Source organism: Cnephaeus nilssonii, assembly GCF_951640355.1.
Source record: "Cnephaeus nilssonii genome assembly, chromosome: 6".
NCBI lineage: Eukaryota > Metazoa > Chordata > Mammalia > Chiroptera > Vespertilionidae > Cnephaeus > Cnephaeus nilssonii.
In genome coordinates this window covers 104,624,379-104,651,522 of record NC_137077.1, presented here as the reverse complement: position 1 = coordinate 104,651,522, position 27,144 = coordinate 104,624,379, and positions in this window count along the sequence as shown.

The window sequence follows — 27,144 nt, the reverse complement described above, 5'->3', positions numbered from 1 at the left end:
TGGTTTGGGAATTAGAATAATGCAAGCTCATGAAAAGAACTTGGAAGTCTTCCTTCCCCTTGAATTTTTTGGAATAATTTGAGGAAAGTAAGTGTTAGGTCTTTGAATGTTTAGTAAAACATACCTGAAATCCATCTAGTTCAGGACTTTTGTTTGTTGGGACTTTATTTTTGTTACTGCTTTCATTTCATTAGTTGCTATAAGTCTATTCAGGTTTTCTGATTCTTCCTGATTCAGTTTTAGAACATTGTATATTTTTAGGAATTTGTCCATTTCGTCCAGATTATCCAATTGCTTGGTTCATAGTAATTTTTTACAATCCTTTGTATTTCTGTGGTGTCAATTGTTACTTCACCTCTTTCATTTCTGATTTATTTATTTATTTGGGTCCTCTCTATATCTTTCTTGATGAGTCTGGCTAAGTATTTATCAATCTTGTTTATCTTTCCAAAGAACCAGCTCTTGGCTTTATTGATCTGTGTTGGATATTGTTTTGTTTGTCTCTATGTAATTTATTTCCAGAGTTATCTTTATTATTCCATTCATTCAATTTACTTGTTATTGTTACTTTTCTTGTTGTTACTTTTCTAGTTCTTTCAGATTTGGTGTTTGATGATTTAATTGAGATTTTTCTTTCTTCTTGAGGTAGGTCTATAATGCTATTAACTTCCCTCTCAGGACTGCTTTCTCTGTATCCCATAGATTTGGGGTTGTTGTGAATTCATTGGTTTCCAGGTAATTTTTTATTTCTTTGTTAATCTCATTGGTAACTCATTCATTGTTTAATAACATACTACTTATCCACCATGTGTTTGAATGTTTTTAAGGATTTTTCATTGCAGTTGATTTCTAGTTGCATGTTCTTGTGATCCGAGAAGAAATTTGATATGACTTAAATCTTCTTGAATTTTTAGACATATTTTATGTCCTAACATGTGGTCTGTACCTGAGAATGTCCCATGTGCAAATGACAATAATGTATATACTACAGAAAGTCTATCCAGTCGTGTCAGTGTGGTGTTAAAATTTTCTATCATGATTATATTGCTATCTCTCCCATAAAGTCCTCCAAGAGTTTTTTTTTTATTATTAATATACTAGTAGCCCTGCACACAAATCCAGGCACCAGTAGCTCTCTGTGCGCCTGGCCACTCTGTGCCCGCTGCCCAGAGGCTCTCCATGGTCCAGTGGCCCATCCGTACCCCAGCCTGGCCAGAGGCCCATCCACGGCTGGGTGCGGAATGCTTACCTTGTCGCCAGGGTGACGACACAAGCGTTTCGTGCCCAGGCCTGGCCAGAGGTGCATCAGCAGCCAGGGGCGGAATGCTTGCCTCCTCACCAGGGCGGTGACACAAGAGTTTCCCCCCACCCCCTTGGCCCTTCCAGAGGCCCTCTGTGGCCTGGGTTGAACAGTTGCCAGGCCGCTCATGCTGCTCCCTCTCAGCAGCCGCCCCCACCCCCGGGACTGGGGAACTCCAGCAGGGCTGAGAGGACTGGGCACTGCCACCTTGTGGCTATGGTCACTGCCATCTTTGTGATGGAGTGGTGGTTAATCCTTTTATTAGATAGGATTTTGGTGCTCCTATATTGGGTGCCTATATTTTTTTACTAGGGTTATATCACCTTGTTTGATTAATCCCTTTAGTATTATGTAATGATCTTCGTTTTCTATTTTGAAGTCTATTTTGTCATATACAAATATTGCCACCCTAGCTTGTTCTTTGTTTCTATTTTTATGATAAAATCTTTTCCATCTCTTCAATTTTATCCTGTGTGAGTCTTTTGTTCTGAGTTGGATCTCTTGTAGTAAGCCCATTTATGGGTGATTTTTTTCTTATCTATTCAGCTACTCTGTCTTTTGATAGGAGCATTTATCTATTTACACATATGTTATTATTGATAAGTACTTATTTATTGACATTTTGACTCTTTATGTCTATGTTGCTCTCTATATATTTATTCTTATAGCAATCCCTTTAACATTCCTTGCAATGCTGTTTTGGTGGTAATAAACTCCTTTATACTTTTTTTTTTCTGGGAAGCTCTTTATTTTACCTTCAATTTTGAATGCTAGACTTGCAGGATGGATTAGTCTTGGTTTCAGATCCTTGCTTTCATTGCTTTAAATACTTCATGTCATTCCCTTCTGGCCTGTAGTATTTCTGTTCAGAAATCAGCTGATATCCTTATGGGAACTCCATTGTAGGTAACTGACTGTCTCTCTCTTGCTGCCTTTAAGATTCTCTCTTTGTCTTTATCCTTTGCCATTTTAATTATGATGTGTTTTGGTGTGAGTCTCTTTGGGTTCATCTTGTTTGGGACTCTATGCTTCCTGAACTTGTGTGTCCTTTTCCTTTACCAGGTTAGGGACGTTTCCTCTCATTGTTCCTTCAACTGCATTACAGGGAAACAGACCAAAGCTCCCCAGACAGTTGAGCCAGTGCAGCTCTGGGAAGGAGAGGAAGTGCCCGTCCCCCTCCTATTGGTTACAGGCACCACCCCCTATATTAGTCTGTTTAAATCACCCAAGCCATATCCCAGATACCCCTACAGAGCACAGTTTTGTGGGGAGAAGGAGAGCAGCTCCTTCAAATGGGTTCTCTATTCCTTTCTCACATTCTTCTTGCTCTGGTACCCCTGTGATGCGGATGCTGTTCCATTTCATGTTGTCCCAAATTTCCCTAAACTGTCCCCATACTTTGTAATTATTTTTATTTTTGTGGCTCTGTTTGAGTGATTATTTCTACTTTGTCTTCTAATTTTCTTATTTGATTTTCTGTTTCCTCTAACCCATTGTTTATTCTTTCCAGTGTATTTTTTTATTTCAGATATGTTGTTCTTTATTTTCAACTGGTTGTTTTATGTTATATGTCCTTCTTCATGCTATTGAGCACTCTTAAAACCATTATTTTATACTTTTTTTTCTGATAAATTGCTAGCCTCTAGTCCACTTAGATCTTTTTCTGGAGATTCCTCTTGTTCTTTCATTTGGGGCTCATTTTTTGTTTGTTTGTTTCCCCATATTTGCTATTTCTTTGGGTATGTTTCTATGTATTGGCTAGAACTGCTATAACTCCCAGTCTTGGTGGGGTGGGTTTCTGTAGTGGTTGTGTGATGGTATCCAGTGGTATAATTTCCTTATCATCTGATGTGGAGGCTCTAGCAATATCCCTTTTGTGGTTTTTGTGGACATTCCTGTTGTAAGTGGGTCTTCATTGCTTTTGTTCTGTTTGTGGGGGGATTCAGCCCTTACTGTGAAGTGTAACTGTGACAATGTCATGACAACTGTTATACAATTGCTGAGTGAACAAAACAAGACCAAACTGAAAACAACACACACACAAAACATACCACCAATAACAAAAACAACAAAAATAATTTTAACAATGAATACTAAAAGACAAGAGACAAAAAGGACTAGAGAATGAGAAAATAAATGAAAATAAGCAAATATGAAAGAAAAAAAGAAAGAGAAAACAAAGAATATAAAGAAAAAAATTAAAGTAATAATAATGAATAAAATAAAATATAGAATAGGAAAAATAATTTAAAAAGGGAAAGAAAACTAGAATATAAAAAGGAAAGAGATAAATAAGAGATGTGAAAAAAAAGAGAAGAAAAATCCTATCTAACAATAGACAAATATGCAAATTGACGATACCTCTGACACGCCCACAAGCCATGCCCACAAGCCACGCCCACCATCCAATCAGAGCGAGTATGCAAATTAACCCAAACAAAGATGGCTACAGCCACAGAGAGCAAGGTTTCCTAGGTAACAGAGGAAGCCAAGCTTTCCGCCTGCCCTTGCCAGGCCTAAGCCTCCACTCAAGCTACAAAGTTTCAATTATAGAAGGTAAACAAATTCAAACAAATGGCGGCAGAATGGAGCTTGAGAGAGCAGGCTAGGGTTGCCGGCGGCAACAGGGGAAGCAAAGCTTTCTGCACACCCTGGCCGGGCCCACCCGCTTAAGGCAACAAAGTTTCAATTATAACCCCAACACAAATGGCTGCCGGCCTCGAAGGGAGCCCCAGGCTTGGCTCTGCTCCAGGCTACAAAGTTTCAATTGTAGAAGTAAAATAAATTCCAGATACCAGGGGCTCCGCTTCGTTGCCGGGGGCGTGGCCCACCTGCAAACCACCTCAGGCCCCTCACTCAGACCGCCCCACACCCCAAGGGAGCCCCCACCTGATCCGGGACACCCTTCAGGGCAAACCAGCTGGCCCCACCCCTGTACCAGGCCTCTATCCTATCTAATAAAAGAGTAATATGCAGATTGATCATCACTGCAACACACAATATAGCTGCCCCCATGTGGACACAAGATGGCCACCACAAGATGGCCAGCAGGAGAGGGTAGTTTGGAGGCACCCGGCCTGCAAGGGAGGGCAGTTGAGAAGGAGCAGGCCTGCAAGGGAGGGCAGTTGGAGGTGATCAACCCTGCAGGAGAGGGCAGTTAGGGGTAACCAGGCCGGCAGAGGAGGGAAGTTGGGGACAAACAGGCTGGCAGCAGAGTGATTAGGGGTGATCAGGCTGGCAGGCAGAAGCGCTTAGGGGCAATCAGGAAGGCAGGCAGACAAGCAGTTGGGAGCCAGCAGTCCTGGATTGTGAGAGGGATGTCTGACTGCCCGTTTAGGCCCGATCCCACTGGGATCGGGCCTAAACGGGCAATCGGACATCCCTCGAGGGGTCCCAGATTGGAGAGGGTACAGGCTGGGCTGAGGGACAACCCCCCTCTGTGCACAAATTTCGTGCACCGGGCCTCTAGTGTATTATAAAATAAAATATTTAAAGTGGAATTTACCAGAAGTGGGGGGAAATGGCGGCTGAATAGAGACGTGTTCTGAGCCTGGTCCGGGGTCGGAGAGTAAGAACAGCTGAGGTTCGCATGGGGAGTGTCTGTTGGCAAGCTAAGGGACAGTTAAACTCCAGGAGAAGGCAGGGGAGTGCTAGGCAGGGTTCCCCTTACCGTGCAGCACCCACAGTGGCTGGGTCCCCTTTCGGAGCTGCGGGCTCAGAGGGAGAAGCCTCGCCATCTTGCAAGGGAAGGAGGATTTTATCGGAGCCTGACTTTCCGCGACAACGGCAAACACTGAACAGCTGTGAGCACCAGAGTACCTGTCCCCAAATGGCGCAAACACACTAATTCAAAGGAACTCTTCACTGCACCAAGGAAAGGTCAGATTTCGCCTGGGATAAGGTGAGGTTTCTCGTCCCGGCAGCGGGAGAAGGAAATGCATGAACGACGGGAACTGCAGGACCGGGGAAGTCTGTGCCTAGAAAAATCCGCAGCTTTTGGAGCTGCCGTGATCCATGAATGTGGAAGGGGGTCCTCTGAGCTGCTAACAGAAGGGACCTCTAAAAAGCAGCCCATTTTGATCTGACGAGGAGGGTCAGACTAAGAATTTTCAAAGGAGTGCAGGCTGCTTAGTCTTGAGTGCAGACCCACTGTCCACACACTTGGGCTTTTTCCGAGTCTGATTACTAAGCCCAATACATAGGAAAACCCATTTGGGGAATACCCTGAGAGACTGCAGGGGGAAGTTGTTTCTCCGGAACCTGGGGAGCGGAGCTGGGAGTGACCATCGGAGAGGCAGCTCTGAGGCTCACACCTCCACAAACCAGTAGTGAGTGCCATAGAGAGAAAAAAAAAGCTAGAGAGGCCTGGAAGTCAATTCAGAAACACTGCCACCCAGGGGCTGAAACACAAATTGCCTCTGGTGTAATCAAAAATAATTACGAGAAATTAAGACACCGCCTGCTTAAAAATCAGGACTGGCTTACAACACTGAGGAGCAGTGGAATGAAGGGAACTGCAATACAGCCCAGACTGGGAAACAGGCGTACCAAACAGAACAATAGAGGAAGTGAATGACCTCCACTACTGCACATTTTATTCTTCTTATTTTTTATTTTAATTTATTTTAAATTTTATTTAAATTTTTTTATTTTTTTATTTTAATGTTTTATTTTTTATTTTCATTTTTGCATCTTTTACTTAAGAAACTATTTTTTTTCCTTTTTCCTCATTCAATTTTCACTTTTTTAATTATTACATTTTTATTTTCAATCAGCATTTTATTACTATTATTTTACTTTTTTTTTAAGTGTCATTTGATTTTCTCTTTGTTTTATTTTAGGATTAGTGTCCTCATTCTATTTGCATCTTTCCTTATCATCGTTTTACCCTATCTCAACGCTAACTTTATGGCATCACTCTCTTCCTAACCTTTCCCCTTTTGGTCTCCTGTTTATCTTAACCCTTTCTAGCTTTAGATTTTCCCTACTCTTTCGGTTTACCCTCTGCTAAAATTTCACCCTACTTATATATCTAATTCCCAACCCTGCTCCAAGTCCATACACACCTCTCTCTATGCTACCTTAACTAAAAAAAAAAAAAAAATAAATAAATAAATAAATAAATAAATAAATAAATATAAAAAATAAATTGTTTTTCTCTCTGGCCTTTTGTTGTTGTTTGCTTGAATGTTGATTAGATTGAATTTTTATGCTTTTTTTATGAGACTGTTTTGCTTATTCTTTTTTTTTTTGTTTGTTTGGTTCTTTTGTTTGCTTTGTTTTTTGTTTTTGTTTTTTTTTTTACTTCTGTTTTCCCTTGCCTCACTTGATATGAGCTGTTGTTGTGGTTTGTATTAATCTCCAGGTTGGTTTAGCTGGAATTTGCTGGGATTAGTGGTTGTTCTATTGGAGTTTACTCCCCATATATATAGTTTGTTCCCCTTTTCTCTCTTAGCATCGTTCTTCTCTCTCTTACTTTTTTTTCTTTTCTTTTTTTTCTTCTCTTTTCCCAAGTTCATTTTCACACTCCTTTTTTTGTTTTCTTTTTACTCTTCCTCTTCCTCGCCTATCCCCTAACTTGTCTTTCTCTGGTGGTCACCTTTATTGGAGGTTATTAATATTGTGAATACAATTCTGTTCAGTGCCTTGTGTGTTGTACCTGGTTGTGTTGTATTTTGTACCTTTAAATCAATGCAGGAGAGAGAGAACTATATAACCAGACATCCGGAGAAGAGAGACCATGGAGAGACAAAGAAACAGCCCACATAGGAAAGAAAAGCAGGCATCACCAGAAAAGGAAATAAACGAATTAGAGGCCAGCAACCTATCAGAGAAAGAATTCAGAGAAATGGTCATAAGGTGGCTGAAAAGAATGGAAGACAAATTTGACAATATGAGTAAGAACCAAGAGGAAATGAAGAAGAACCAAGAAGAAGTAAAAAATGAAATTGCTGCTGTAAAGAACTCAATAGAAAGCATCAAGAGTAGACTACAAGAAGCAGAGGACCGCATAAGCGAGCTAGAAGACAAGATGAAAAAAAATATCCAAATAGAAAAGCTTCTAGAAAAAAAAATTAGAAAGCATGAGGAGAGCCTAAGGGAACTTCGGGACAACACAAAACAAAAGAACATCCGAATAATAGGGGTACCAGAAGGAAAGGAAACTGAGCAAGGAATAGAAAACCTGTTTGAAGAAATAATAATGGAAAACTTCCCTGATATAGGGAAGAAAAAACCCACACAAATCCAAGAAGCTCACAGAGTCCCAAGAAAAATGAACCCCAAAAGACTGACGCCAAGGCACATTATAATTAAATTGGCAAACAAAAATGACAAAGAATCTTAAAAGCAGCCAGAGAGAGGCAGAAAGTTACATACAAAGGAACCACCATCAGACTAGCAACTGATTTCTCAACAGAAATTCATCAGGCCAGAAGGGAATAGAATGAAATATACAAAGTCATGCAAAGCAAGGGTCTCAATCCGAAAATACTGTACCCAGCAAGGCTATCATTCAAAATTGAAGGTGAAATCAGGAGCTTCACAGACAAGAAAGGACTAAGGGAGTTTATCACCACCAAACAAGCAATGCAAGAAATGCTAAAGGGTCTGCTGTAAAAAAAAGAAATAGGAAGCAAAAAAGGAACACAGGGGTATAGAATAAAATGGCGACAAATAAGTACCTATCAATAATAACTTTAAATGTAAATGGATTGAATGCCCCAATCAAAAGACACAGGGTTACAGATTGGATAAGAAGACAAAACCCATATATCTGTTGTCTACAGGAAACCCACCTCAGAAAAAAAGACTCATATAGACTGAGAGTGAAGGGATGGAAAAAGGTTTTTCAGGCAAATGTAAATGAAAAAAAGGAGGGGTAGCAATACTTATATCTGACAAATTATATCTCAAAGTGAAGGGCATAACAAGATATAATGAAGACTACTTCATAATACTAAAGGGAGCAATCCAACAAGAAGAAATAACTCTGGTAAACATATATGCACCCAATACAGGAGCACCAAAATACATTTAAAAAATACTCCTGGAAGATATCAAAGGAGAGATTGACAGCAATACAATCATAGTAGGAGACTTTAATACCCCACTATCACCATTGGACAAATCCTCTAAACAAAAAATCAGCAAAGAAACATCAATCCTAAATGACTCACTAGACCAGATGGAATTAATCGACATCTTCAGAACATTTCACCCCAAAGCCACAGAATATACATTCTTCTCAAGTGCACATGGGTCATTTTCAAAGATAGACCATATGTTAGGACATAGGCAAAATCTCTCCAAATTCAAGAAGATAGAAATCATATAAAGTATCTTCTCAGATCACAGTGGCATAAAACTGGAAATCAACTACAATAAAAGCAATCCAAAGAAATCAAACACATGGAGACTAAACAGCATGCTATTAAACAATGACTGGGTTACCAAAGACATCAAGGAAGAAATAAAAAACATCATGGCAACAAATGACAATGAAAACACAACAATCCAAAATCTATGGGACACAGCGAAAGCAGTCCTGAGAGGGAAGTTCATAGCTCTACAAGCCTACTGCAAAAACAAGAAACAATGGTAATAAATTACCTAACCCAACAACTCAAAGAGTTAGAGAGAGAGCAACAAGAAAAGCCCAGTGTAAGCAGAAGGAAGGAAATAATAAAGATCAGAGAGGAGATAAACGACATTGAGACCAAAAGAACAATACAAAAGATCAACAAAACCAAGAGTTGGTTCTTTGAAAGGATAAACAAGATTGATGAACCTCTAGCCAGGCTCACCAAGAAGCAAAGAGAGAGGACCCAAATAAACAAAATCAGAAATGAAAGTGGTGAAATAACAACAGACCCCGACGAAATACAAAGGATTGTTACAAAATACTATGAACAACTCTATTCCAACAAACTAGACAACCTGGAGGAAATGGACATATTCCTAGAAAATATAAACTCAATCAGAAAGAATCTAAACAGCTCAACAGGCCAGTAACTATGGAAGAAATTGAAGCAGTCATCAAAAAGCTTCCGGCAAACAAAAGCCCGGGGCCAGACGGCTTCACAGGAGAGTTTTAACAAACATTCAAGGAAGAACTAAAACCTATCCTCCTCAGACTATTCCAAAAAAATTCAAGAGGAAAGAACACTTCCAGGCTCCTTCTATGAAGCCAGCATCACCCTAATACCAAAACCAGATAAAGACAACACAATGAAAGAGAATTACAGACCAATATCCCTCATGAACATAGATGCCAAAATCCTCAACAAAATTCTAGCAAATTGGATCCAGCAGTACATCAGAAAGATCATACACCATGACCAAGTAGGATTTATCCCAGGAATGCAAGGATGGTACAATATCTGCAAATCAATAAACGTGATACATCACATAAACAAATTGAGTGATAAAAATCACAGTCATATCAATAGATGCTGAAAAAGCATTTGACAAAATCCAATACCCTTTCCTGATAAAAACTCTCAACAAGATGGGAATAGAAGGCTCATACCTCAACATAATAAAAGCCATATATGATAAACCCACAGCCAACATCATACTCAATGGGGAAAAACTAAAACCATTTCCCCTAAGATCAGGAACAAGACAGGGATGCCCACTCTCACCACTCCTGTTTGACATAGTACTGGAAGTATTAGCTATTGCAATTAGACAAGAAGAAGAAATAAGAGGCATCCAAATTGGGAAGGAAGAAGTAAAGCTGTCCTTATTTGCCGATGACATGATATTGTACATAAAAAAAAACAATAGAATCCATCAAAAAACTAATAGACTTAATAAATGAATTCGGCAATGTAGCAGGATACAAAATTAATGCCAAGAAATCTGTGGCATTTCTACACACCAATAGTGAACTTACAGAAAGAGAGACTAAAAAAGCAATCCCATTTACCATCACACCAAAAAAACTAAGATACCTAGGAATAAACTTAACTAAGGAGGTAAAAGACCTATACACGGAAAATTACAGGACACTGAAAAAAAGAGATAGAGGAAGACGTAAACAGATGGAAGAACATGCCATGTTCATGGATTGGTAGAATCAACATCATTAAAATGTCCATACTACCCAAAGCAATCTACAGATTCAATGCACTCCCCATCAAAATACCAACAGCATATTTCACAGACCTAGAAAGAACTCTCCAAAAATTCATCTGGAATAAAAAAAAAGACCCTGAATAGCCACAGCCATCCTGAGAAAGAAGAATAAAGTAGGAGGCATCTCAATACCAGACCTCAAGCTGTATTACAAAGCCACTGTTCTCAAAACAGCCTGGTACTGGCACAAGAACAGACATATAGATCAATGGAACAGAATAGAGAATCCAGATATTGACCCAAACCACTATGCTCAATTAATATTTGACAAAGGATGCATGAACATACAATGGAGTCAAGACAGTCTTTTCAATAAATGGTGTTGGGAAAATTGGACAGATACATGCAAAAACATGAAACTAGATCACCAACTTATACCAGACACAAAAATAAACTCAAAATGGATACAGGACTTAAACATAAGACGGGAAACCATAAAAATACTAGAGGAATGCATAGGCAACAAAATCTCAGACATATGCCAAAAGAACTTCTTCACTGACACTGCCCCTAGGACAATGGAAGCTAAAGAGAAAATTAACAACTGGGACTACATCAAAATAAAAAGCTTTTTTACCGCAAAAGAAACCATCAACAAAACAACAAGAAAGCCCACTCTATGGGAGAACATATTTGCAAATGGTATCACTGATAAAGGTTTAATCTCCAACATCTACAGGCAGCTTATGCAACTTAATAAAAGGAAGATAAATGATCCAATAAAAAAATGGGCAACGGACCTAAACAGAATATTTTCAAAAGAAGACAGAAGGAAGGCCAAGAGACACGTGAAAACATGCTCAAAGTCACTTATTATCCGAGAGATGCAAATCAAAACAACAATGCGGTACCATCTCCCACCTGTCAGAATGGCTATCATCAACAAATCAACAAACGACAAGTGTTGGCGAGGATGCGGAGAAAAAGGAACCCTTGTGCACTGCTGATCGGAATGCAGACTGGTGCAGCCACTGTGGAGGACAGTATGGCGTTTCCTCTAAAAACTAAAAATGGAACTCCCATTTGACCCAGTAATCCCACTCCTGGGAATATATCCGAAGAAACTAGAAACACCAATCAGAAAGGATATATGCACCCTTATGTTCATAGCAGTACAATTTACAATAGCTAAGATTTGGAAACAGCCTAGGTGCCCGTCAGCCGATGACTGGATCAGAAAACTGTGGTACATCTACACAATGGAATACTATGCTGCCATTAAAAAGAAAGAATTCTCATCATTTGCAGAAACCTGGATGGAATTGGAGAACATTATGCTAAGTGAAATAAGGCAGTCAATGAAAGAAAAATACCACATGATCTCACTAATTTATGGATAATAAAGAACATTATAAACTGATGAACAAAAAGATAGATACAGAGACAGTAAAGCATCAAGCAGACTGTCAAATTACAGGGGGGATGTTAGGGAGAGGTGGGGGAGATAAGAGATCAAACGAAGGACTTGTATGCATGCATTTAAGCATAACCAATGGACGCAAAACTCTGGGGGGTGAGGGCATGTATGGGAGTGGGGTTGGGGGCAATGGTAAGATATGTACACATATAATACCTCAATTAAAAAAATAGTAAAAAAAATAAAAAATAAAAGTCATTGACAGTAAAAAAAATAAAAAAAAATAAAAATAAAGTGGAATTTACCTCCACAGATTTGGGTGCTTACTTGTGTTCACCCTTTGGATCTGCTATTTGTGGAGCTCTCTGGATTTTTCTTTGATGTTGTCTAAAGCTGGCCATTTGTTGTACTGCTCTCTGGTCTTCCAGGAGGTTCTGTGGTGCAAATCAATGTTAGTCACTGTCCCTGTCTGGTCCACTGCAATCTATCTGAAGTTTGGCAGGACAGAGCCTCAATCAGTCTGGTGGGCAGGGCTCTCAGATCCAAGAGGCTTGTTCAGCCTCATGTCTCACACCTTGAATATCTCTACTCTGAGCTGCTCTCCTTCTCCCCACAAAACTGTGCTCTGTAGGGGTATCTGGGATATGGCTTGGGTGATTTAAACAGACTAATATAGGGGGTGGTGCCTGTAACCTATAGGAGGGGGATGGGCACTTCCTCTCCTTCCCAGGGCTGCACTGGCTCAACTCTCTGGGGAGCTTTGGTCTGTTTCCCTGTAATGCAGTTGAAGGGTCTTGCACACACACATCTGTCTCCTGGACAGCCTACCCAGGAGACTCAGTTACAAAAACTTAGTTCTGCATGGCTCCCTGGCACCCCCTTGCCAGCACAACAAGAGAAGAGGATTAAAAAAAAAATAAACTTTGCTTGACACTCCAAATTTTCTGTGCCACTGCCCCACATCGGGCGGGGCCTCCACACAGGCTCCCACTGTGCCTAATGTTCAAGGCCCCCATGCTGTCATATTGAGTAATACAAGCACAGATTTCCACCTTAGTGTCATTCCCCTTTGCCTCAGAACAGCCCAGGACAGTGCAGACCTAGCAATTCAACAGTGAGGGGGAGGGGTGCTACCCATGCCCTCAAGTTGGGCAAGACCAATCTTCTTTCCAAAGCCACATAGTCCAACTTCTGTCCAGCTCTCTGCCCAAAGTTTGTCCAGATAATAGAGGGCCCTTCAGAGTCACTGCTGGGTGTAGTGATCAGATCCCTTCTCCAGCCTCAAGCTCTGCTGCATGGCTTCTCCAAGAGTCACAGATCACAGAGAATTTCCTAGGTTGGTGTAACAAACAAATTGCTGTTTGCCTGGGATGGTGCTGTCTGAGTCTCCCAGGCGGATCGAATCCTCACTGATTCCCACTGCCCCATGCTTCCCTTTGCCTCTTTGTTGCTTTGGATTAAGGATCTCTGTGTGTGGCTGAGACCCCACACTCTCAGGGGCAGGGGCTCCATTGATGCAATATCTCTCTGGCTTCTCAGATATACACCTGGGCAAGTTGTCTCACCTTCTCCATGTATCCTTCTTTCTTTCCTCTGTGATACCTGCTTTCAATACTTTAGATCAGCTACACACCAACTGTTTTTTTTGAGCTGAACATTCTGCAGTTTAGCTGCAAGTTCATCCAGTGTTCTGATCAAGCAGATGGAGTTTACAGCTACTCTGCAGCCATCTTGGAATCCTTATTTTTTTTATAAGTTTTAAATATGTAGTATTTTTGTTATCCCTTAGTTAAATCAAAACTTTTAAGTTTTATTATTAATCTATTTTTGAGACATGCATTATTTATTCTTAACCATTTATTGATATACTAGTGACCTGGTGCATGGATTTATGCACATTAAAAGGAAATTAATTAGAAGGTGGCTGGTGGGATGGTACTGGGCAAGATGGGCTGGACACGCCATGGAGCCAACCTCCTGTGGTCCCTACCAGGCCGGCTGCACCTGGGGCAGCACTGCGGCTTGAAGGGTGTCTGCAGAGTGAGCGAGGTCCCTCCTGCAGGTGGGTTCCCTCGGCCTGGCCTGTGGGGATTGGGCCAAAACTGGCTCTCCAAATCCCCCAAGGGGTCCCGGATTGGAGAGGGCAGTTCTCAGGTGACACACCCCAGAATTGGGCTCCCTCTTTTCTGGTTCTGGGGTGTGTCACCCAAGAACTGCTGCTGCCAAGTGACTGCAGCTTGGCAGCTCCTGCATTGAGCATCTGCCCCCTGGTGGTCAGTGCTCCTCATAGGTACTGGTCGGATGGTCGCTTATGTTAGATAATTCATATAACATAAGTTCATCTGCTTAAAGTGTACAATTTGATAATTTTAATATATTCACACATATACTTAACCAGCACCACAACCAATTTTAAAACATTTTCATCACCTCAGAAGAAATTCTTGCCCTAAATTAGTCCTACTGCCTATGACAAGCCTGATCCTTAACCCATGAACAGAATAAGCAAATGTCCATAAGGAGAAAGAGTTACTACTCTCAGATCACATAGCAATGACTCTTCTTTCTTTGAAATTTTAATCTACTTAGTTCTGTTTGTTTTCACATCTTTCCATTATGTTTCAAATATAATTTTAAACATTTTTTTCTATACTGTACTAAGAATGATAGCTTGTCACATCTACTGTATCCTCCTTTAATGAGAAGTCCTAAAATGTTGGATATTAATAAGTTAAAAATGCACCTGAAGAAATTACTTAGATAAGGAGCTATTTGGAAATAGGGGAGACCACTTGTTGCTTCTTAAATCATCCTATGTTCTGCTCACTCTGAAAGAAATTCTAGTTTTAATAGGTGCTTAAAATATGCCCTGAGACATAAACAGGCACACACACTAATGCAATTATGGAAAAGTTCATGTTGAAGATTCAATAGGATATTTTTAAAAACCCATAAAATTATTTCCTTTATTTAGTTAAAATTTTAAGGGTCCTCTTTCCTCAGACTATCATACTAATGTTACTTCTTTAAAAGTTGATGGATCATGCTTTTGTTACCCTTATATGAATAAAATTTTCCAGACCAGGAAACTGTCATCCTGCAGAGAATAATGGCAAAGACATGTTGCAAATAGCCATGATTTACTCAGAGAAGAGTGTTTTAATGGTTGTATTAAGTGAGGGTGCTTGAGTTACTTAAACATTCAAGTGGACTTTAAACATTTTTTTGGGTAGAGCTAACTGTCTCTTAATTATTTTTTTAAAATATATTTTTATTGATATCAAAGAGGAAGGAAAAGGAGAGAGAGAGAGAGGAGAGAGGGAGAGAGGAGAGAGGAGAGAGGAGAGAGAGAGAGAGAGAGAGAGAGAGAGAGAGAGAGAGAGAGAGAGAGACATTAACGATGAGAGAGAATCACTGATTGCCTGCCTACTGCATGCCTCCTACTGGGGATGTAGCCCGGAACCAGGGTATGTGCCCTTGGCCAGAATCAAACTCAGGACCCTTCAATCTGTAGGCCAATGTTTTATCCACTGAGCCAAACCAGCTAGGGCCCCTCTCTTACTTCTTTATTAATAATTGATTACATTCCTGTGGCAACTTATACTCTTTTTAATTTAGAAAATCTTAATTTTAGGGGATCATTTGTCCATAGGGAATACAGATATAAGAGGAATGTGTAACCATAAAAAAATGGAGGACAGGATGTTATATGGAGAAATATTAAACACATGGTCATGGAAATGTTTGCAGTTTTTATTCAGAATGCAAAATTATTTTAACACATAAAGTTAGTTTTACTAAGACTGAACATTTTAAGCATTAAAAGACATACTTCTCTGATTACATATAAATTTTTGGAATATTTGTTCTACTTCTGTGAAATATGCCATTGATATCTTGATAAGAAGTGCATTGAATCTATAAATTTCTTTGGGTAGTATGAACATTTTAATGATGTTAATTCTTCCTATCCATGAACATGCTATATGCTTCCGCTTATTTTTTTCTTTTTATAATTTTTTAATTGATTAAGGTATTACATGTGTCCATATCCCCCCATTGCCCCCTCACCCAACTCCCATACATGCCCTCACCCCCCAGTGTCTTGCGTCTATTGGTTATGCTTATATGCATGCATACAAGTTCCACTTATTTTTATCTTCTTCAATTTATTTCTTCAGTGCCTTCTAATTTTCCTAGTACAGGTCTTTTACATCCTCGGTTAAATTTATTCCAAGGTATTTTTTCTGCATTTGTAAATGGGATCATTTTCTTAGCCTCCATTTTTGATAGTTCATTTTTGGTGTATAGAAATACAACTAATTTCTGGATATTTATATTGTATCCTGCTACAATATGGAATTTATTTATCAGTTCTGGTAGTTGTTGTTGTTGTTTTTTAAATAGAGATACCAAATAGCCACAGCAATATTGAGAAAGAAGAACAAAGTTAGAGGAATCATGCTACCTGGTATCAAACTATACTACAATGCCATAGTAATTAAAACAGAATGGTACTGGCATAAAAAGGACATGTACATCAATGGAACAGAACCAACAGCCCAGAAATAAACCCATGCCTTCAGGGTCAATTAATATTTGAAAAAGAAGGCAAGAACATACTGGGGATAAAGATAGTCTCTTCAACAAATAATGTTAAGAAAATTAAAAAGGTAAATGCAAATAAATAAATAAATAAATAAAAATGAAACCAGACCACATTCAAACACCATACACAAGAATAAACTAAAAATGGATTAAAGACTTAAATGTTAGACCCGAAGCATGACAATTCTAGAAGAAAACATAGGCAGGAAAATATATAATATTTCTCATAGCAATATTTTTTTCTGATAAATCTTCTTAGGCAAGGAAAACAAAATAAAAAAATTAAACTACATCAGACTGCCTGGCAGGTGAGGTTCAGTGGTTAAGCTTCAACCCATGAATGAGGAGGTCATGATTCAATTCCTGGTGAGACCACATGCCCAGCTTGTAGGCTTGATCCACAGTAAGGGGCATGCAGGAGGAAGCCGATCAATGATTCTCTCTCATAGTTCATATTTCTTCTTTTAAAATTCTTTATTTATTAAAGTATTACATATATTTCCTTTTTCCCCCATTGACCTCTCTTGGCCACTCCCACTCCCCAGCACATGACCTCACCCCATAGTGTCTGTGTCTATTGGTAATGCTTATATGCATGCATACAAGTCCTTTGGTTGATCTCTTACCCCATCTCCCAACCCCCCACTCCACTCTCCTGCCTTCCCTTTTTAGGTTTTACAGTCAGTTTGATGTGTCTCTGTCTCCAGATCTATTTTTGATCATCAGTTTATGTTGTTCATTATATTTCACAAATGAGTGAGATCATGTGGCTTTTATCTTTCTCTGACTGGCTTATTTTGCTTAGCATAATGTACTCCAGGTCCATCCATGTTGTTGCAAATGGTAAGAGTTCCTTTTTTTTTTTTTTTTTTTTTTTTACATCAGGGTAGTATTCCATTGTGTAAAAGTACCACTTTTTTCCCCACTCATCTGCTGATGGGCACTTAGGCTGTTTCCAAATCTGATCTATACTGATAAAAGGGTATTATGCAAATTGGTCAGGACACCCTCACAGTAACGACCTAAGAGCAGGCTGCATGGGGCGACAAGGATGGCAGGGGACAATCAAATGACTGAACAGCAGGCTGCATGGGGCGACCAGGATGGCAGGGGGGTTAGTGAGGGACGACCAAATGACTGAACAGCAGGCTGTGTGGGGTGACCAGGCTGGCAGGGGAGGCAGTGAGGGGCAACCAAACAACCAAACAGTAGGCTGTGTGGGGCAACCAGGCCAGCAGGTTGGGCAGTGAGGGCCGACCAAGCCAGCAAGGGGGGGCAATTGGAGGCATCCAGGCTGGCATGGGGGTCAGTAAGGGGTGACCAAGCTGGCAGGAGGGCAGTTGGGGGTGACCAGGCCAGCAGGGGGAGGCAGTTAGGTGTGATCAGGATGGCAGGCAGAGGCAGTTAGGAGCCAGTGGTCTTGGATTGTTAGAGGGATGTCCCAGATTGGAGAGGGTGTAGGCTGAGCTGAGAGGAACCTCCCCCCACTCTGTGCACAAATTTCGTGCACCGGGCCTCTAGTCTATTATAAATTGTGTGGCTATGAACATAGGGGTGGATATATCCTTTCTGCTTTATGTTTCTGATTTCCTGGGATATATTCCCAGAAGTGGGATTACTGGGTCAAATGGGAGTTCCATTTTTAGTTTTTTGAGGAAAATCATACTGTTTTCCACAGTGGCTCCACCAGTCTGCATTCCCAACAGCAGTGCACAAGGACTACTTTTTCTCCATATTCTCGCTAGCACTTGTCATTTGTTGATTTGTTGATGATAGCCAGCCATGTAGGTGTGAGATGGTATCTCATTGTCATTTTGATTTGCATCTCTGGGATGATTAGTGATTTTGAGCATGTTTTCATGTGTTGCATGGCATTCTGTAAGTCCTCTTTTGAAAGTGTCTATTTAGGTCCTTTGCCCATTTTTTATTGGATTGTTTATCTTCCTTTTGTTAAGTTGTATGGTTTCCCTGTAAATTTCAGAGATTAAACTCTTATCAGAGATAACATTGGCTAATATGTTCTCCCATGTAGTGGGATTTCTTGTTGTTTTGCTGGTTGTTTCTTTTGCTGTGCAGAACCTTTTTATGTTGATATTGTCTCATTTGTTTATTTTTCCTTAGTTTCCATTGTCCTAGGAGCTGTATTGGTAAATATATTGCTACAACATATGTCAGCAATTTTGCTGCCCATGGTATCCCCTAAGATTTTTATGGTTTCCCATTTTACATTTAAGTCTTTTATCCATTTTGAGTTTATTTTTGTGAATGGTGTAAGTTGGTGGTCTAGTTTCATTTTGTTTTGCATGTGTTTGTCCAATTTTCCCAGCACCATTAATTGAAGAGACTGTCTTAACTCCATTGTATGCTCTTGCATTCTTTGTCAAATATTAATTGAGCATACTGGCTTGGATTGATTTATTAGTTCTCTTTTATGTTCCATTGGTCTATATGTCTATTTTTCTGCCAGTACCAGGAAGGTTTGAGGATAGTGGCTTTGTAATATAGCTTGATATCTGGTATTGTGATCACTCCAACTTTGTTCTTCTTTCTCAGGATTGCTGCAGCTATTTGGGGTCCTTTTTGTATTCCATATGAATTTCTGGAGCATTTGTTCTAGGTCTGTAAAATATTCCATTGGTATATTATTTGGGATTGCATTGAATTTATAGATTGCTTTGGGTAGTATGGACATTTTAATGATGTTGATTCTACCAATCCATGAACACAGTATATTATTCCATTTATTTATGTCTTCCTCTATCACTTTTTTCAATGTAGTTTTTTTCTGTAGTTTTCTGAATACAGGTCTTTTACCTGCTTAGTTTAGTTTATATCTAGGTATCTTAATTTTTTGTTGCAATAGTAAATAGGATTCTTTTTTAAATTTATCTTTCTGTAAGTTCATTATCAGTGTATAAAATAGCCATAGATATCTGGGTGTTAATTTTGCTTCCTGCTACATTGCCAAATTAATTTATTAAGTCTAATAATTTTTTGATGGAGTCTTTAGGGTTTTCTAAGTACAATATCATGTCATCTTCAATTAATGAGTTTTACTTCTTCTTTCCCAATTTGTATGCCTTTTATTTCTTCTTCTTATCTAATTGCTATGGGTAGCACTTCTAGGACTATGTCAAACAGGAATGGTGAGAGTGGTCATCCCCATCTTGCTCCTATTCTTAGGAGAAATGGTTTTAGTTTTTGCCCATTGAATATGATGTTGGCTGTAGGTTTGTCATATAAGACTTTTATAATATTGAGGTATGATCCCTCTATTCTTACTTTGCTGAGGATTTTTATCAAAAAAGGATGTTGGATTTTGTCAAATGCTTTTTCTGCATTAATTGATATGACTATGTGATTTTTATCTCTCAGTTTGTTTATGTGATGTATCACGTCTATTGATTTGCAGATAGTGTACCTCCTTGCATCCCAGGGATGCATGGTGTATGATCTTTCAAATGTAATACTGGATCCAATTTGCTAGAATTTTGTTGAGGATTTTGGCATCTACGTTCATCAGAGATATTGACCTGTAATTCTTTTCATTGTAGTGGCTTTATCTGGTTTTGGGATTACGGTAATGCTGGCTTCATAGAAAGAGCTTTGAACTGTTCCTTCCTCTTAAATTTTTTGGAATAGTCTGAGGAGGATAGTTTTATTTCTTTGAATGTTTGATAAAACTCCCCTGTGAAGCCTTCTGGCCCAGGGCTTTTGTTTGCTGAAAGTTTTTTGATGACTGCTTCAATTTCCTCCATAGTTATCAGCCTTGTCAGATTTTTTCATTGTTGCTGATTGAGTTTTAGAAGGTCATATTTTTCAAAGAATATGTCCATTTCTTCTAGGTTGAAGATTTTGTTGTAATAGAGTTGTTCATAGTATTTTTCTTTTTTACAATTGTTTGTATTTCTCTGGGGTCAGTTGTTATTTTGCCTCTTTGATTTCTGATTTTGTTTATTTAGGTCCTCTCTATTTGCTTCTTGGTGAGCCAGGGTAAAGGTTCATCAATCTTGTTTATCCTTCTAAAGATCCAGCTCTTGGTTGATCTTTTGTACTTTTTTATTTTGGCTCTGATCTTTATTATCTCCTTCCTTCTGCTCACTCTGGACTTTTCCTGCTGCTCTCTTTCTAATTCTTTAGGTTGTAGAATTACAAGGGTTTTTTTTTTGTTTGTTTTTGTTTTGTTTTGTTTGCTTGTTTTTTTGTTTTTGTAAACCTGTAATGCTATGAACTTCCTTTTCAGGACTGAATTCATTGTGTCCTGTAGATTTTGGATTGTTTTGTTTTCATTATCATTTCTTTCCAGGATGTTTTTCTTTTTTCTCTTTGATCTTGTTGGCAACCCAATCATTGTTTAATGACATGCTATTTAGCCTCCAAGTGTTTGAGGTTTTGTTATTGTTTTCATTGTAGTTGATTTCTAATTATTATGAAAGTATGATCTGAGAAGATTCTTGATATGGTTTCAATCTTGAATTTAGAGAGACTTTGCCTGCATCCCTATCTGTGGTCTATCTTTGAAGATGTCTCTTGTGCACTTTAGGAGGTTGTATATTCTGTAGCTTTGGGTTGAAATGTTTTGAAGATGTCAATTAATTCATCTGATGTAGTAAGTCATTTAGGATTGCTGTTTCCTAGATGATTTTTTTGGCTAGAGTTTTTATCCAGATGTCATTGGGATATAAAGTCCCCTACTATGATTGTATTGCTGTCTATCTCTCCTTTGATATCTTCCAGAAGTTTGTTTGTTTGTTTGTTTGTTTGTTTGTTTTTATGTATTAGGGTGCTCCTACATTGGGTTCATATATGTTTGCCAGAGTTATATCCTCTTGTTGTATCAATACCTTTAGTATTATGAAGTGGCCCTCCTTATCTTTTGTTATAAACTTCACTTTGAGGTCTATTTTGTCAGATATAAGTTATGCAACCCCAGCTTTACTTTCATTTCTATTTGCTTGAAACATATTTTTCCATCCCTTCACTTTCAGTCTGTGTGAGTCCCTTGCTCTGATGTGGATCTCTTGTAGACAGCATATGTATGGGTCATGTTTTCTTATCCATTCAGCCACTTGATGTCTTTAGATTATAGCATTTAATCCACTTACATTTAAGGTTTGGTGGGCAGGAAGAACAGTCCAAGATTTGCTGGCCATTTGTAGCCATTTTATTCTTTGTGCCTGTGTTTTTTCTTGCCTTTTTATTTCTTCTTTTTACAACAGTCCCTTCAGCATTTCTTGCATTGCTGGCTTGGTAGAGATAAACTCCCTTGGCTTTTTTTTTTTTTTTTGTCCATGAAGCTTGTGATTTCCCCATCAATTTTGAATGATAGCCTTGCTGGATAGAGTATTTTGTATTCTCTCCCTTGCTTTGTATCACTTTGTATACTTCATTCCATTCCCTTCTGGCCTGATGTGTTTCTGGTGAGAAATCATTTGAGAGTCTAGTGAGAGTTCCCTTGTACATGCCTTTCTGTCTGTCTCTTGCAGCCCTTAAGATTCTTTCTTTTTCATTAACATTTGCCATTGTAATTAGTACGTGTCTCTGTTTGGGTCTTTTTGTGTTCATCTTATTTGGGACTCTTTGTACTTGTGTAACTTTTTCTTCCCCAAATCAGAAAAGTTTTCTGTCATTATTTCTTTGGATAGGTGTTCTAATCTTTGCTCCTCTTCCTGTCATTCTGGCACCCCTATGTTACTTCATTTCGTGTTGTTCCAAAGCTCCCTTAGGTTCTCCTCTGGCTTTCTAATTTTTTTCTCCAATTGTTATTCAGATTGTATTTATTTTTTTTCTGCCCCATATTCTAATTTGCCAGTTCAGTCCTCCACTTCTTCTAGTCTACTATTGAAACTTTCCATATTGTATGTGTGGTTTTTTTTGTTTGTTTTTGTTTTTTGTAGCTATATCACTCTTTAATTCCTCTTGATTCTTACATAAGTTGTTGACTTTCTTATCCAGCCAGTTTAGGAACTCTATGACCCTTATTCTGAATTCTTTTTCTGGTATATTGCATGCCTCTATTTCATTGTATTCCTTTTCTGGCGACTCATCCTTTTTTTTCCTTTGAAGGTTCCTTCTTTATCTACCCATTTGTGCTTTCACAGAAGGGTCCAGGCACCAAGATGCTGGGCCCGGGGTCAATATTTAGGACTTGGTGGGCAGAAGGCACAGTTCAAGACTCCAAGGCATGACACGTGGGGCTGTGGCAGCATAGCGGTCTTGGTTGGCATGGTGCTTAATCCAAAGCTTGTTGGGGGACATGTGGGGCCAGGACAATGCCATGGGTTTGGCAGGTGGGGAGAACAGACAGAGGCTTGCCTGCAGGATGCACAGGGCCTGGGAGGATGTAGTGGGCTTTACAGGTGGGGAGTGCAGTCCAAAGCTCACCCGAGGGATGCACAGGGCCAGGGCCGACTCCATGGTCTTGGCAGGCAGGGAACACAGTCTGAAGCTCACTGGCAGGACATGTGGTGCCTGCGAAGATGCTGTGGGCTTGGTTAGCGGGGAGTTCAGTCTGAGGCTTGCTGTAGGACAAGCAGAGCCAGGGAGACACCTTGGGCTTGGAGGGCAGGGAACACTGTCAGAGGCTCACCTGCCAGAGGAGCATGGCCAGGGCCAACTCCGCAGGCTTGGTGGTCAGGAAGAGCAGTCCAAGATTTGCTGGCGGGACTTATGGGGTCTGGGAGGATCCATGGGCTTGGTGGGTGGGGAGCACAGTCTGAGACTTGCTGGCAGGATGCCCAGGGCTGGGGCTGACACTGCAGGCTTGGTGGGTGGGGAGCACAGTTCAAAACTCACTGGTGGTATGCATGGTGCCCCAGTGGGCTGGTTGTAGGGGGGCACACTCTGAGACCCACAGGAGCCCACATCTGGGGAGGATGGCATCCAGGTGTCTATGGGTCTGTAGCTGAGGTAGCAGGTCCGAAGTGCCTATAGGATCTGGTGTGGTGTCTGAGGCCAGTCTGGGTGGTGGTGAGACTGGGCTCCTAGTCACAGCTGCTCTCCCCTTCAAGATGGCATGGTTTCTGTAAGAGCCAGCTACCCCAGGAGTGATTTCAGCAGTAGCAAGGGCTCTCTGTCTAGGAGAGCCTTCCTGGTCTGCCAGTCCCTGAAAGTCCTGCAGGATCTAACTGTCACACACACACACACACACACACACACACACACACACACACACCACATACACACACACCCTTTAGCTCCCTCACTCACTCATACTCTCTACCTCACTGCCATCCTGCTGGTCACCATCTTCCTTCACCTCAACCAGGCTGTTCATCATTGATATTTCTCTGTCTCTCTCTCACTCACCCTTCCTTTCTGAAATCAATTAAAATCTTTTAAAAAAAACTACATCAAACTAAAAAAAATTTTCACATAGCAAAGGAAACCATCAACAAAGTGAAAAGACAACCCATTTAATGGGAGAACATATTTACCAGTACATCTGATAAGGGATTAATATCCAAAATATATAACTAACTTATACAACTCAACACCAAAACAACAAACAATGCAATTTAAAATATCAGCAAAAAACTGAATAGACACTTCTCCAAAGAGGACATACAGATGGCAAGTAGACATATGATCACTGATCATCAGAGAAATGCAAATTAAAACCACAATGAGATGTCACCTCACACCTATCAGAATAGCTATCATCAATAAATTAACAAACAAGTGTTGGCAAGCATGTAGCAAAAAGGAAACCCTTCTACACTGTTGGTGGGAATGCGAAATAGTGAAGCTGCTGTGGAAAGCAGTATGGGGTTATCTCAAAAACTAAAAATAGAACTGGCTTATGATCCAGTGATTTTACTTCTGGGAATTTATCTGTAGAAACTGGCAACACTAATTCAAAAAAATAAAATTATATATATATATATATATATATACCTCTGTGTTCATTGAAGTGGTATTTACAACACTAAGGTCTGGAAGCAGCCCAAGTGTCCATCAGTAGATGAGTGAATAAAATGCAGTGGTACATCTACATAATGGAATACTCCTCCACCATAAAAAGGAAGGAAATCTTTTTTCATTCATGCTTTTGCAACAGCATGAATCAACATGGAAACTGTTATGGTATAAGAAACAAGCCAGTCAGAGAAAGACAAATACCATATGATTTCACTTATATGTGGACTCCAATGAAAAAAATAAATCAACAAACAAAATAGAACATGTCAGATGGAAACGCATATGGGGACTGGGTGAAAAAGGTTGAAGGGATTAAGCAAAAATAACAAAACAAATGAACAACAACAAAAGACACCAAAAAACAAACAAAACAAAAAACCCCACCCTTCTAGACAGACAACAGTATGGTCATTGCCAGAGGGAAATGGAGGTGGGGGTAGAGGCAGAAAAGGGTAAATAGAGGATGGATGGCAATGGAAGGAGTCATGACTTGGGTGGTGAATACACAATATACAGATGACATATTATAGAATTTTACAACTTAATCCTATATAATTTTATTAACCAATGTAACCCCAATAAAGTCAGTAAAAAAGAGACACAATTCTCAATAATATAGTTCTTACCTAAAAGGAATGTTTATACTGTATATAGTACATATCCTAAATTAGAAATAGGTTTTCAAAACACACAAACACACATATACACACACATCCTTCTCCATTATTCTCTCTCCTACATATGATTTTAAAATTATACTGACTTATTTATGAACTTATTAAGAGCATTTTCTTTCATATAGAAATATGCCAAAAAGCATAAAAGAAGACATCAAAATTAACCACACTTGGAGAAACAATTTTATATCAAACTGCCAAACTTCTAGCCACATTCTCTTTAAGTTCTGACCAAACATAGTTAGTCTCCTTTTTTAACCGTGTATTGAGTTAATATATAATAGATGAAATTTAAACAGACTACGTCATGTTATTACTTAACTTTAATTTTTCTTCATATTTTTTATATTTTTTTCAAATTGGAAGCTTCTTAATGATTTCTACTATTTTGACTCCAATATCCAAATCTATACTAATTACTCACCAATTTTTACAAGGCCTTAGAACATAAAAAAAATACTATATATAGTAATTACTAATCTAAAAGAACTAAAATCTAACCAACAAGATTAATCTGTGGTAAAGTAAAAATATAGTGTAATGCATAATTATTGTAAAATGGGATGTATCTGGAGGGGAACTTATAAGCATATTATATACAGAAACATATTTTAAAGGGAAGAGTTTAGTGATTTAAACAAGGGACATAAGAATAAGGTGACATAACTCAACTTCCAAATGGATTATAACACCTTTTGCTTAAAGATCTCTACAGAGGTCTCCAAGTGGACTGAAACATGATACATCTTCACTGTAGGCTGCTCTGATTAGACTGACTGTTTCTTACACTCCTAGCCATTGAAGAGAAACTCCAACCACCAAGACTTAAAGGACACTGCAGCTGCATTCATCACCCACCCAGGAGCTATTCATTTCAACCAGAAACTTTCCCTCAGTCAAGTCTGTCCTTATGGATTCAGGGAACACAAGCCACAGAAACACTTTCCCAAAGAGTTTTGGTTAAGAAACCTGATCCTACACTTCTTGGGGTGAACAGTACCCCCCTCATAGATATGGCCACAGTCTTGGGATCTAATCACTAGTATCAAAGACAAGAGGATTTCCCTATCTGTATTTGCCATGACAAAAGATTGTAGAAATTAAGTGGTTAAAAAATATGTAAACGTTCCTTTTTTTATATAGCAGTGTAGTATTCCATAGTGTACATGTACCACAGTTTTTTAATCCACACATCTGTTGATGGGCACTTAGGCTGTTTTCAAATCTTAGCTATTGTAAATAGTGCTACTGTGAACATAAGAATACATCTTTTTTTCTGATTGATTTCTCTGATTTCTTGGGGTATTCCTAGGAGTGGGATTATTGGGTCAAATGGGAGTTCCATTTTCAATTTTTTTAGGAAAATTTATGTTTTTTTCCACAGTGGCTTCACCAGTTTGCATTCTCACTAGCAGTGCAGGAGGGTTCCTTTTTTCTCTACATCCTTGCCAGCACTTGTTTGTTGATTTGTGGTTGATAACCATTCTGACAGGTGTATGATGGAACATAATTGTTGTTTATATTTGCATCTTTTGGATGATTAGTGACTTTGAGCATGTTTTCATGTGTCTCTTGGCTTTCTGTATGTCCTCTTTCAAAAGGGGTCTATTTAGGTCCTTTGCCCATTTTTTATTGGATTATTTATCTTTCTTTTGATAAGTTATATGAATTCTCTGTAAATTTTGGAGATTAAACCCTATGGGAGATAACATTGGCAAATATGTTCTCCCATGCAGTAGGCTTTCTTGTTGTTTTGTTGATGGTTTCTTTTTCTGTGCAGAAGCTTTTTATTTTGATACTAGAGGCCCTGTGCACAAAATTTGTGCATGGATAGAGTCCCTAGGCCTGGCTGGCAATCAGAGCCCATCTGTCGGGTGACCAGCAGGGCAATCAGGGGGCCCTCCTGGCAACCAACCTGCCTACCTGGTGCCATCTGCTTGCCAGCCCTGCCCCCCACCACCACTGCTTGTTGCCTTCCTCTGTGGGGTGACTGGAGGGGCAATTGGGGGCCCTCCACTGGCACCCACATTAGCAGGCCTGATGCCACCTGTTCACTGGCCTCACCCCCCACCACTACCACTGATCGCCTCCCTCTGTGGGGCAACTGGTGGGCAATCAGGGGGCTCCTGCAGGCACATGCC